The 9,698-nt window shown below is 37.7% G+C and overlaps 1 pseudogene; it reads left to right on the forward strand.

Moving 5' to 3' along the window:
• Positions 1 to 5,677: 5,677 nt before the first annotated feature.
• On the forward strand, positions 5,678 to 7,571 carry LOC105037286 (putative glucan endo-1,3-beta-glucosidase GVI; annotated as a pseudogene).
• The last annotated feature ends 2,127 nt before the right edge of the window (positions 7,572 to 9,698 follow it).

Consider the following 9,698-nt stretch of genomic DNA (forward strand, 5'->3'; position numbering starts at 1 on the left):
TGCTCCCACTTTTCAAAAAAGCTATTCTATTCTAATGTACTTTTATCCATAAGTGATGAAGGTTTATCCACTTGGAATACCAAATTAAGGTCAATGCATCATAATGTAAGCATTATTCTTTCTTTCCATTCCAAAAAATTTGATCCATTAAGAAAATTTTTTTTTCTATATTGCGATCAATCATTATGAGAATTAATGCTAGAAAAAATAAAAAAATTATAAGAACACCCTCTCAACTTTAGTTCAATTTTATTTATATCTCTGTACTATAAAAAATATCAAACTAATCCTTCTAATTATCGATATATTTCAATATGATCCAGCTATTTATTTTACCAACAAACAGTGCTAGTTTTCTCTCTTAGTGGATGAAAATGCCCCTTGTAACATCCCACCTCGAAAAATGGATGAGCATGCTACACCCCACCCTTAATTAAGGGTGAAAAAATTACTAAACTATAGCTAAGCTGATAATCTATTCACATTTAATTCAATAAACTTTTCAATATACTAACGTAAGCATTTCAATATAATTTATCATTTCTCAAAATCAAACTAGGATTTTATTCATCTCACTATGCTCTGTGCAAGCTAACATTTACTGGATTTTCATAGCTTAAATACTTATAATACATCTCAAAATATATATCTTCCACAAGCTAACATAGACAACTTAAGATGCTGACACTTTGGCTATCCTGGCCAATCTTCTATGAAACTAGTGCTGATAAAGATGCTCTCTATGCTGAGCTATGGTACTTCAATCAGTCAAGAAAAGAAAAAAGAACAACATAATGAGACTAAAGTCTCAGTAAGTAAATAAACCATTTAAAAATATTAGTTATATAACATGAGCACTTCTTTCTTCACACACCATAACATAAATAAGAAAAGAAACTTGTTTGGTTGGAAGAATATATAAGGTAGAATGGTAAGAAGACATTATTAGGTTTCTTTGTCAATCTATAGAGGTAGAGTAAGCAAATCCATGCTAGGCCCCAAAAGGAAATTTTAGAAATTAAGAACTCTCACTCGTCACATAAGCAAGTGCACATAGTCTTGAATACTCAAGGCATAAATAGTCTAACCAGTCACTTCAGCAAAAAGGGAAGTCCAGCTTATATGGGATAGAGTAAGGAAGAAAAAGAGAGGAAGACTATCGCATAGTTCCGAGCCTGAGGGCAAAACCTCATGTCGTATTCTATTTTCTTTATTATCCCAGCCATGTGGTAGCCTTCTTTCCTCTGAGGAAGCGGATTTCATCGCACCTTTCACAAATTGGTTCTTTGGTGTGGTTAACGGCTTTTTTAGGAAACTAACTGTGATACTCATGTACATAGATCATAAACAACTATTATGCTTTCAAAACTTTGTATGCTAAACAAGAATAAAGCTGTGTAAATGATCATCGAAATAGAAAACTGCTGGGCTACTGTTGACTACGCCACAGTGCACCCCTACCATGGGTAGTCAATATGGTGCATTTGATACTGCTGGACTCCACTGGATATAATATTTTGCAAGAAGATGTCAGTCGAGCTACCATCGACTATCCCACAATGCATCCTTATCATGGCAATCGAAACAATGCATCTAATACTGCTAGGCCCCACTGAGCATAATATTTCGTTAGGAGGTCTGGCTGATACTCTGGCATACCCACAAGTTGATTACTCCTATGGACAGCTTGCTGAAAAATATGCTTGATAAAATCAGATGCTAATAAGCTCTTTCAACATATTTCAAACCACAAATGCCATACTGCTCAAACCATATACACATATACATACATAAGCTGTCAAAAAGATTATTCTATTTTCATACTTGCATACATGTATATAAGCTGTATAATAATAGGAGACTAACTTTCTTTTCAAAATAAACCTTTTTCATGACAAAAATACAACGAAAATCCCAAAGTTAGATAAAATTCACTCACTACTTATGGTTGCTAGATCATCTTGGTGCTTAACTCATCCAAAGCACCCCTCAAGAGCCCTTTTGCTTTCTTATAATATTAGTAAATATAGATAAATATATCACTAGCATGATACATGAATAAAACTTTTCATGCTTTGCTTCTAAGACTAATTTCTTGGCTCTTTTAGGTCTTGCTTTTGCTTTATCTTGTTTTATCCTGCTTTAGGGTTAGCTAAGGTTCGATATAACTCAAGAGTTTCCAACAAATTGACTATTTTTTACTTTCATCATCTATCCCAAATTCAGCTATTACATCTTCATCTAATTGTTAAAACATTCAAATCGATTTCAATAAAACCCATTGCAACATTAATTCTTCTGGCTCTAACTTTATTCTATTTAGTTTTGCTCTACTTAGGACTAACTAAATTTCATCATAAACTTTACAATTTTCAGCAATTTTTCTGTATTCTATCTTCATAAGTTGTTCTAAGCTCAACCAACACCAATTCCCACTTAATTGCTGAAAATAGTTCAAATAGCTTTTGATAAAACTAGTATAGCACTGATTCTTCCCTTTAAATTTATGATTTATATTTCAATTCATCAGAACATCAAGCCTTATAATTGTTATTAAAATTTTAACTTAAATTCAGCTCATTTAACAACCTAATTGTTGAAAATATTTCCAACTATTTTCTGATTTCAAAAAATTACAGCAGTAATTCATGTTCACTTCAAGTTAAACTCAAAATTTGATTCCCCAAAATATTAAATCTGATGGTGATTATTAAAGACTCAATTAGGTTTAGGCTCAAGGATCAAAATCTTTACCTTAAATGATCAAAATCTCTCTGAATCAATTCAATCTTCTTCCTTTTTCAACTATCAGCAATTTCTACAACCCTCTTCTTTTAATTTAGATTCACCTCTTTCTTACTGAATTTTCTTTAATTTCTAACTGAAAACTAGACCCTCACCAGCTCATCTCCCTCTCCATGCTTTCAGGCTAACAAAACAATTAAAACTATAGCAAGGAAGATTCGATGGATTGATATGGCCGGAAGGGAATAAAATAAGAAACCTACTTGCCACATATCCACTTCACAAAAGATCAACCATTAATGCATATGCTGAGCTACAACTGGAGAGAATTTCTGCCTTTTCTTTATGATATACAGCTGCTGAATAAACCCCTTAGGTGTCCCATTAAAAATCAAAATTTTTTAAGACATTTGGGACCCACTTATATTTGTTGTTTTCCTGCATCAGAGCCGGCTCGCCTAAACTCCAGTCAGCTCGCCACATACTACCACCAATAATATATACTAATTTATGTAAATTCAAACCTGATTTAATTCTCCACAACCAGCAAATTCTCAACAATTCTTCTTCCTTCAAATGACAAAATATTCACTGCTCTTCGTACTTTATATTTTTTGAATTCGTACCACAAAATCACATTGCATATCATCTGAAATGTCCTTCCAAATATTTGCTCATTCTATTTTAATTAATCACTAAAATTCAACTTTGAGGTCACTATTATCGATTTAATTTCTTAGCCTTAAAGGTCAAATAGATTTGTGCTTCATTAATACTTAGTAAATTAATATTCGAAGGCTCAAGTATATTATGAACGATATGCCATACCATATAGATGAACGCTAAATGTAAATGTAATTTCTCAAATCACCACATCCTCGATTTGGGATGTTAGACCCCTCCTTCATGAATGGGCTTGGAGGAGGAAGAGGATGAGAAGGAGAAGTAGATGAGAGGAAGGAGAGGAAGGGAAAGGGCCACCGATAAGAAATTAGTTGGAGGAGAGGAGAAGAAGCAAAAAGGGTGGGGAGGAAGGAGAGGGAGAAGAATGGGCTACCAACGAGAATGGATGAAGGTAGAAGGTGCTGCCATGGAGGAGGATGGATTATGGGCAGCTTGAATGTAGAGGAGGATGAGGAAAAAAAATAAATGAGGAGAAGGGAAGGAGGTGGAGGATAGGTGGGTTTGGAGAGGAAGAGGATGAGGAGGAGGAAGGGGAGGAGGGGAGAGGGGCTGCCGATAAAGAATGAGTTAGAGGAGGACAAGGAGGAGAAGAGGGAAAAGGCAAGAAGGGATGGAGCTGGAGGAGCTATCGTGAAGGGAGATAGTTTATAGACAGCTTGGACAAGGAGGATGAGGAGAAGTAGATGAGAAGGAATGTGAGGAGATGGAAGAATGTATGGAGGTGGAGAGAGCAACCATGAAAGAGGAGAAATGGATGAGAAGAAAGGGGAGGAGGAGAAAGGGGGATGCGGGTGATAGAAGAGGGGATCAATTGGAGAGGAGGGAGGAGAGAGGAGTAGGAGATAAAAATATTTTTATCATTTTATAAAATTCTATTAACGGAGATAAATGTTGGATCATATTAGAACGTATGGACAACTAAAAGGGTCAGATTGACATCTTTTAAAGTATAGGAGGTAAATTGAAATTGAGCTAAAGTTGAGGGGGTATTCCTGTAATTTTATTCAAAAAAAATTATATGATCAAATTATCATCAAATAATGAGATTTAATAAACTTTTCAAAAGTAAATGAATTTCTTGATATTTAACTTTATAAGATAATTAAGTGTATTATTATGTCTTTCCATTGGGTGAGTGCCATGTATAACATGCTAGTGGCTATACACTTTTTCTTTTGGTTACCGGGGGTGGGGGGGGGGGGGTGGGTTTCATAGCCCCCAAGAAGAAACAAAATAGCAAGTACGAAGAAAGAAAGGCCCACCATGTCTACAAGAGCCGCCATGCGAACCAAGGGAGGAAGAGAGACAGAATGAAAAACCCATTCTTGGGGCGATGCTGCAAGCTAGTCGTCGGTTGATTGGATTGTCTGAAAGAGTGGGAGACCCTAACATAATCCACCCTCAATAAGCATTTCTCTATATCTTCAAGCAATGGATTGCCTCTACAAACAATACCACCCCATAATGATCTCTGATTATGTATCCCAGTCCGATCCTGTCTGTAGTCCAGAAGCGTCGAAGTTAATCTTGACCTGATCACAGGGTGGGGGAACCCAGACACAAGACGGTCGAAAGGTAGAGAAGGGCTCATAGAGCCGTCGGTTCTCCAGGACTGTGGATTATCGGTCATCGATTGCATCGAAGTGGCTTGGATATGGTTACGAACAAACCAAAGAGATGAGGAATAAAGTCCACCGCTGTGAAGCGAGATCCCATTGAATATAGAGGCATTCCTTGCATTCCAAATGGTCCAGGCAATATAACCAAGTAGAGTTTTGTAGTAGCTCGGCACCCTGGGAGCTGAGATGATTTGTATGAACTGCTGCAGGGAATTCAGCTGATAGTTGGGCCCATGTGTTGTTTCCATAGATCGCCAGACATTTCGAATCCGATCACAAGAGAATATACACTGTTCCTGATCCTCAATATCCGGGGCACACAAATCACACGCCAGCTGATGTGTGGGAAGAATACCTCTCGAATAAAGTAATGCTTTGCATGGTAGCCGAACCCAACACAACTTCCACAGGAAAACCTTCACCCTTGGTGCCACCTCAAGTCTCCAAATCTAGCTAAAGTCCATAACAGGTTCTTGATTTTGATTCCTGGCTTTCTCAATATGACAATAAATATTAGCCATCCGAACATTGGTTCCCGTAATGCCACAACATCCAAGTTAGTCTTGACAGTGATTCCTGGGAATTGGAAGCGCAAGAATGGAGTCCACCATGTCTTCCGAAAACAGGCAATAAATATTGACCCAATCATCATATATATCAGATACGTCATCTCTTATTTGATATGGATAATGCATGACATATTTTCCAAAACAGAGAGATGATGCATCAAGATAGGATCGAGCAATTCTGATTAGGTCTCTGACACATTCTTACCAAAAATGAACATTTACCATATATTCAATCCTGGATATCTTATAAAAACGGGGCCATGGTTTCTCTTCTAAACAAACCATCAAGTAAATTTCTTCTACTGTTCTCTCGATCTCTTTACTAGAGCTTCTCAGTTATTTGGTTTACGTAGGCTTTGGTAAGCTTAGTTATCTATCCCTCCCTCTGTTTTTATTGTATTACATATATAGGTTCCATCTTTCTGGCATTACACATGTTTCATCTCTTCCACACACGAGCTTATGTTTTTGATTTTTTCTTAGTTTCATGTATGTTCCATGCTTCAAATTGACTAGAGAGTCATGGGAAGGAGTTAGTCATATAATGTTTCTAATTTGTTGATAGGCAGAATTGGTGGCCGGTAACTAACGAAACAGCTCAAGGGTTATAGCGGAACGTGGGAGAGATGGAAACAATGTTAAACCTTATCATTGCTGCTTTCAGTCTTCTCATCTCAAGCTTTGGTATTCTTGCCGGTATTTTATCGAACTTTACGAACATTCCTATATGGCTAGCTAGGTAGAGTAATGATATATATGATCCCGGTTTACCACTCTGTTTGCAACTAATAAATTGTCTAAAATGCTATTTGTCACCGTTATAATATATATACGTATAAACTATGCTGTAAAATTTTTGAGACTAGTTTATATGAAAGATTAGCGATCAATGGTGCAGGAGCTCAAGGCATTGGTATAAACTATGGCTTGTTAGGCGATAACCTCCCCTCACCAGACAAAGTGGTGGGTCTCTTGAACTCTCGGAACATCAAATTGGTCCGCCTCTTCGACCCCAACCCCATCGTCCTTACGGCCCTCCACAACTCTGGCATTGAGGTCATACTCGGCACCCTCAACAATGACCTTGAGAGACTCGCTAATGACCCGACCTTCGCCAACACCTGGGTCCAAAACAATGTAATTCCCCATGTCCAAGCCGGCACCAGCTTCCGCTACATCACCGCTGGCAACGAGGTCATTCCCGGCAACCTCGCCGGTTTCGTCCTCTCTGCCATGCAAAACCTTGACACCGCTCTCACCGATGCCAAGCTCAACATCCCCGTCTCCACCGCCATTTCCACCGGCGTCCTTGGCGTGTCATTTCCACCTTCCCAAGGTGCATTCTCCGAAGCATCGTCTGTCGACATGACCGGCATTGTAGGATTCCTAGCATCCAAGAAGACACCACTCCTTGTCAACGTGTACCCATACTTTGCATATGCCAACCAGCCGAAGGACGTGCGGCTCGACTACGCACTTTTCACAGCAAATGGCACGGTGGTCGTTGACGGTGCATTGAACTACGCGAACCTTTTCGATGCCATAGTCGATGCTATGTACTCTGCGTTAGAGAAGGCTGGTCATCCGGATGTCAGGTGGTGGTGTCAGAGACTGGGTGGCCATCCGCCGGTGATGCGATCGGGGCGACGGTGGAGAATGCCATGACATATAATAACAATGCGGTGGCACATGTGACCAGCAGTGCGGGGACACCTAGGAGGCCGGGGAATGCAATAGAGACTTATATTTTTGCCATGTTTAATGAGGACTTGAAGCCCGTTGGAGTAGAGCAAAACTTTGGGTTGTATCACCCGGATATGACTGAAGTATACCATGTCAACTTTCCATGATAGTGGCCATGATAGGACAAGGGGCATGTGAATATATAGTAAAAAGGGGATATGGTTGATTAGATTTAGTTATTATGAATGAACTAATAGGATTATTATTCTTATTTGTTTTAGGTGTTAGAAAATATGCTTTTTATTAATTCAATCTTAATCGTGGTCCTATAAATAATATGCATATATACGCTCCTTGGAAGGAGAGGGAGGAGAGAAGCACACCAATAAAAGACAAGTGAGAGATTTTACTGGTTGATTAGGACCATGAATCACTTATTGCTTTTGAAGCAGCCTGGTACCGAGCATGAGGAACGCTACCAAAGAACGAAGTTACCTTCAAAATGCATGGACAAGCTATGAGTTACGCAATCTGAAAATGACGGGCATGCTTCTTCTTTTTTTTTTTTTTTTTTTTTTTTGTGAAGGAAAATGATGGGCATATTAAATGCTATACATGATGCATGAATGAACATAACCATATCAAAGGAAACATATAGTGATTTTTACCACAGAAAACACACCACTTTCAAACAGTATCTTATCTCTAGCCCCCCATTCAGCAAAAGCGGAACTAACTAGTGATGAAATTGTAAAAATGAAGGGGCATGCAAATGAGGGCTGCTGGGGTTTCCTTCACGTGAATTCACCTTTGGATCACTCAATTAGTCTCTTTGAGATCTGTGCAGATGGATGAATGTATGATGTAAGCTAATCCAAGACCACCGATTAGAATCAATATTGATTGAAAAGCTAACCGATCCCTTCAGCATCTGTTCAGCACATCAATTTTACATATCTACAAGATGCAGTAGATATCAGGTAGGGAAAGAAAGAGGACAAATACATAACTCAACGGGCATTCAAATAAGCCAGGGCTGGTCTTCTAAACTTTGGAGGCAGAGCAAACGTTGGCCAATAAGTACTGCATGAACAGATATTGGGACCACACTTCGAGATAAGCTTATTCTTATAGCGTAGAAGCCTAGATCAAAGATTAATTATTGCAAATTGCAGCAAACTTTTTGTGGTTCCATTTATGGGATAATCTAAATTAGAATTATTTGTGCCAAAAATGGAACATGCATGCAAAAGTATCTGATTTCTTCGCCAACTAAATGTCATTGAAAGACAATAGTTATCATATAGGCTTTTGTTCTACATGGGCAACAGATTATAAGTTTTTGAATTCATTATGATTATGCCAGATTTGGTTAATGTCAATGTATATATATGCACCACCATCTTACAGAAATACTAATAAATGAAAATATATCTCAAGAATTATACATACAGAACAGAAACCACCAAGCATTCCAGTTTTGGTAATAGGTTCGATTCTATTGCCAAGGCAAAAAGAAAATTGACTACCAAACAGAGTTTTGTTGTTAGAAATATGAAGAAATGGAAACAGTTTTTCAATTTTCATTTTTTTTTAAATAAAAGAAGAGACAGCAATACCAAACGTAGCCTTAACATTGTTGATTTGACAAACTTCTTAGATGAGGAAATCATTTTAACACATCCAACCATGTTCTAAGTTTCACCACGCTCACAATTACCTAACCAAAATTCTAATAATCTAAAACTATGCTCTGATACCACTCAATTAAATCTTGGATGTCTAATAGGGCCACACTCTAGCAGATTTGTAGCTATTTGTTATGTCCCTAGGTCATGCCAATTAGTCAAAAAGAATGAAAAATTAAGTCATATCAAGGTGGATAAAATCCTTATCTCATATGAAGTAAGGGACACCACACCCCCAACCAACTATAGGTTGGTCATGGTATTTGTGATTAGATTTGAATGGATTTGAAGAGGACATTAGAATTTTAATAGGAAAGTACAAGGATTGAGTAATCTTATGTTTTAGTTTCACATGGATTGTACGTTGAAAAAAATCTTGAGTACTTACATGGGATTAAGGAATATAAATAATACCCTTCAACTAGTTTTTTTTTTGGTTGAGGTCTGAAGTCATCGCATAGTCCGGTAAGTTGCATGTAGACCTGCTTATGGGCCAGGCTGAACCTCGCCCAAAGATCATTTAAATTATCATAGGCCCAAGCAATGCCTGGTTTGGCCTTTAGGCCAACTTTCTAGACCCAAACTTGGCACTTACATGATTTCTTGACATCAAACCAGCCCTTAGACTTTATGGATATATTTAATTTTCTTAAAAGTACAAAAAATATTTTAAATTATTTTTTCAAAATTTTAGATATTGATAATTAAAT

This window comes from Elaeis guineensis, chromosome 5 (genome assembly GCF_000442705.2).
Source record: "Elaeis guineensis isolate ETL-2024a chromosome 5, EG11, whole genome shotgun sequence".
NCBI lineage: Eukaryota > Viridiplantae > Streptophyta > Magnoliopsida > Arecales > Arecaceae > Elaeis > Elaeis guineensis.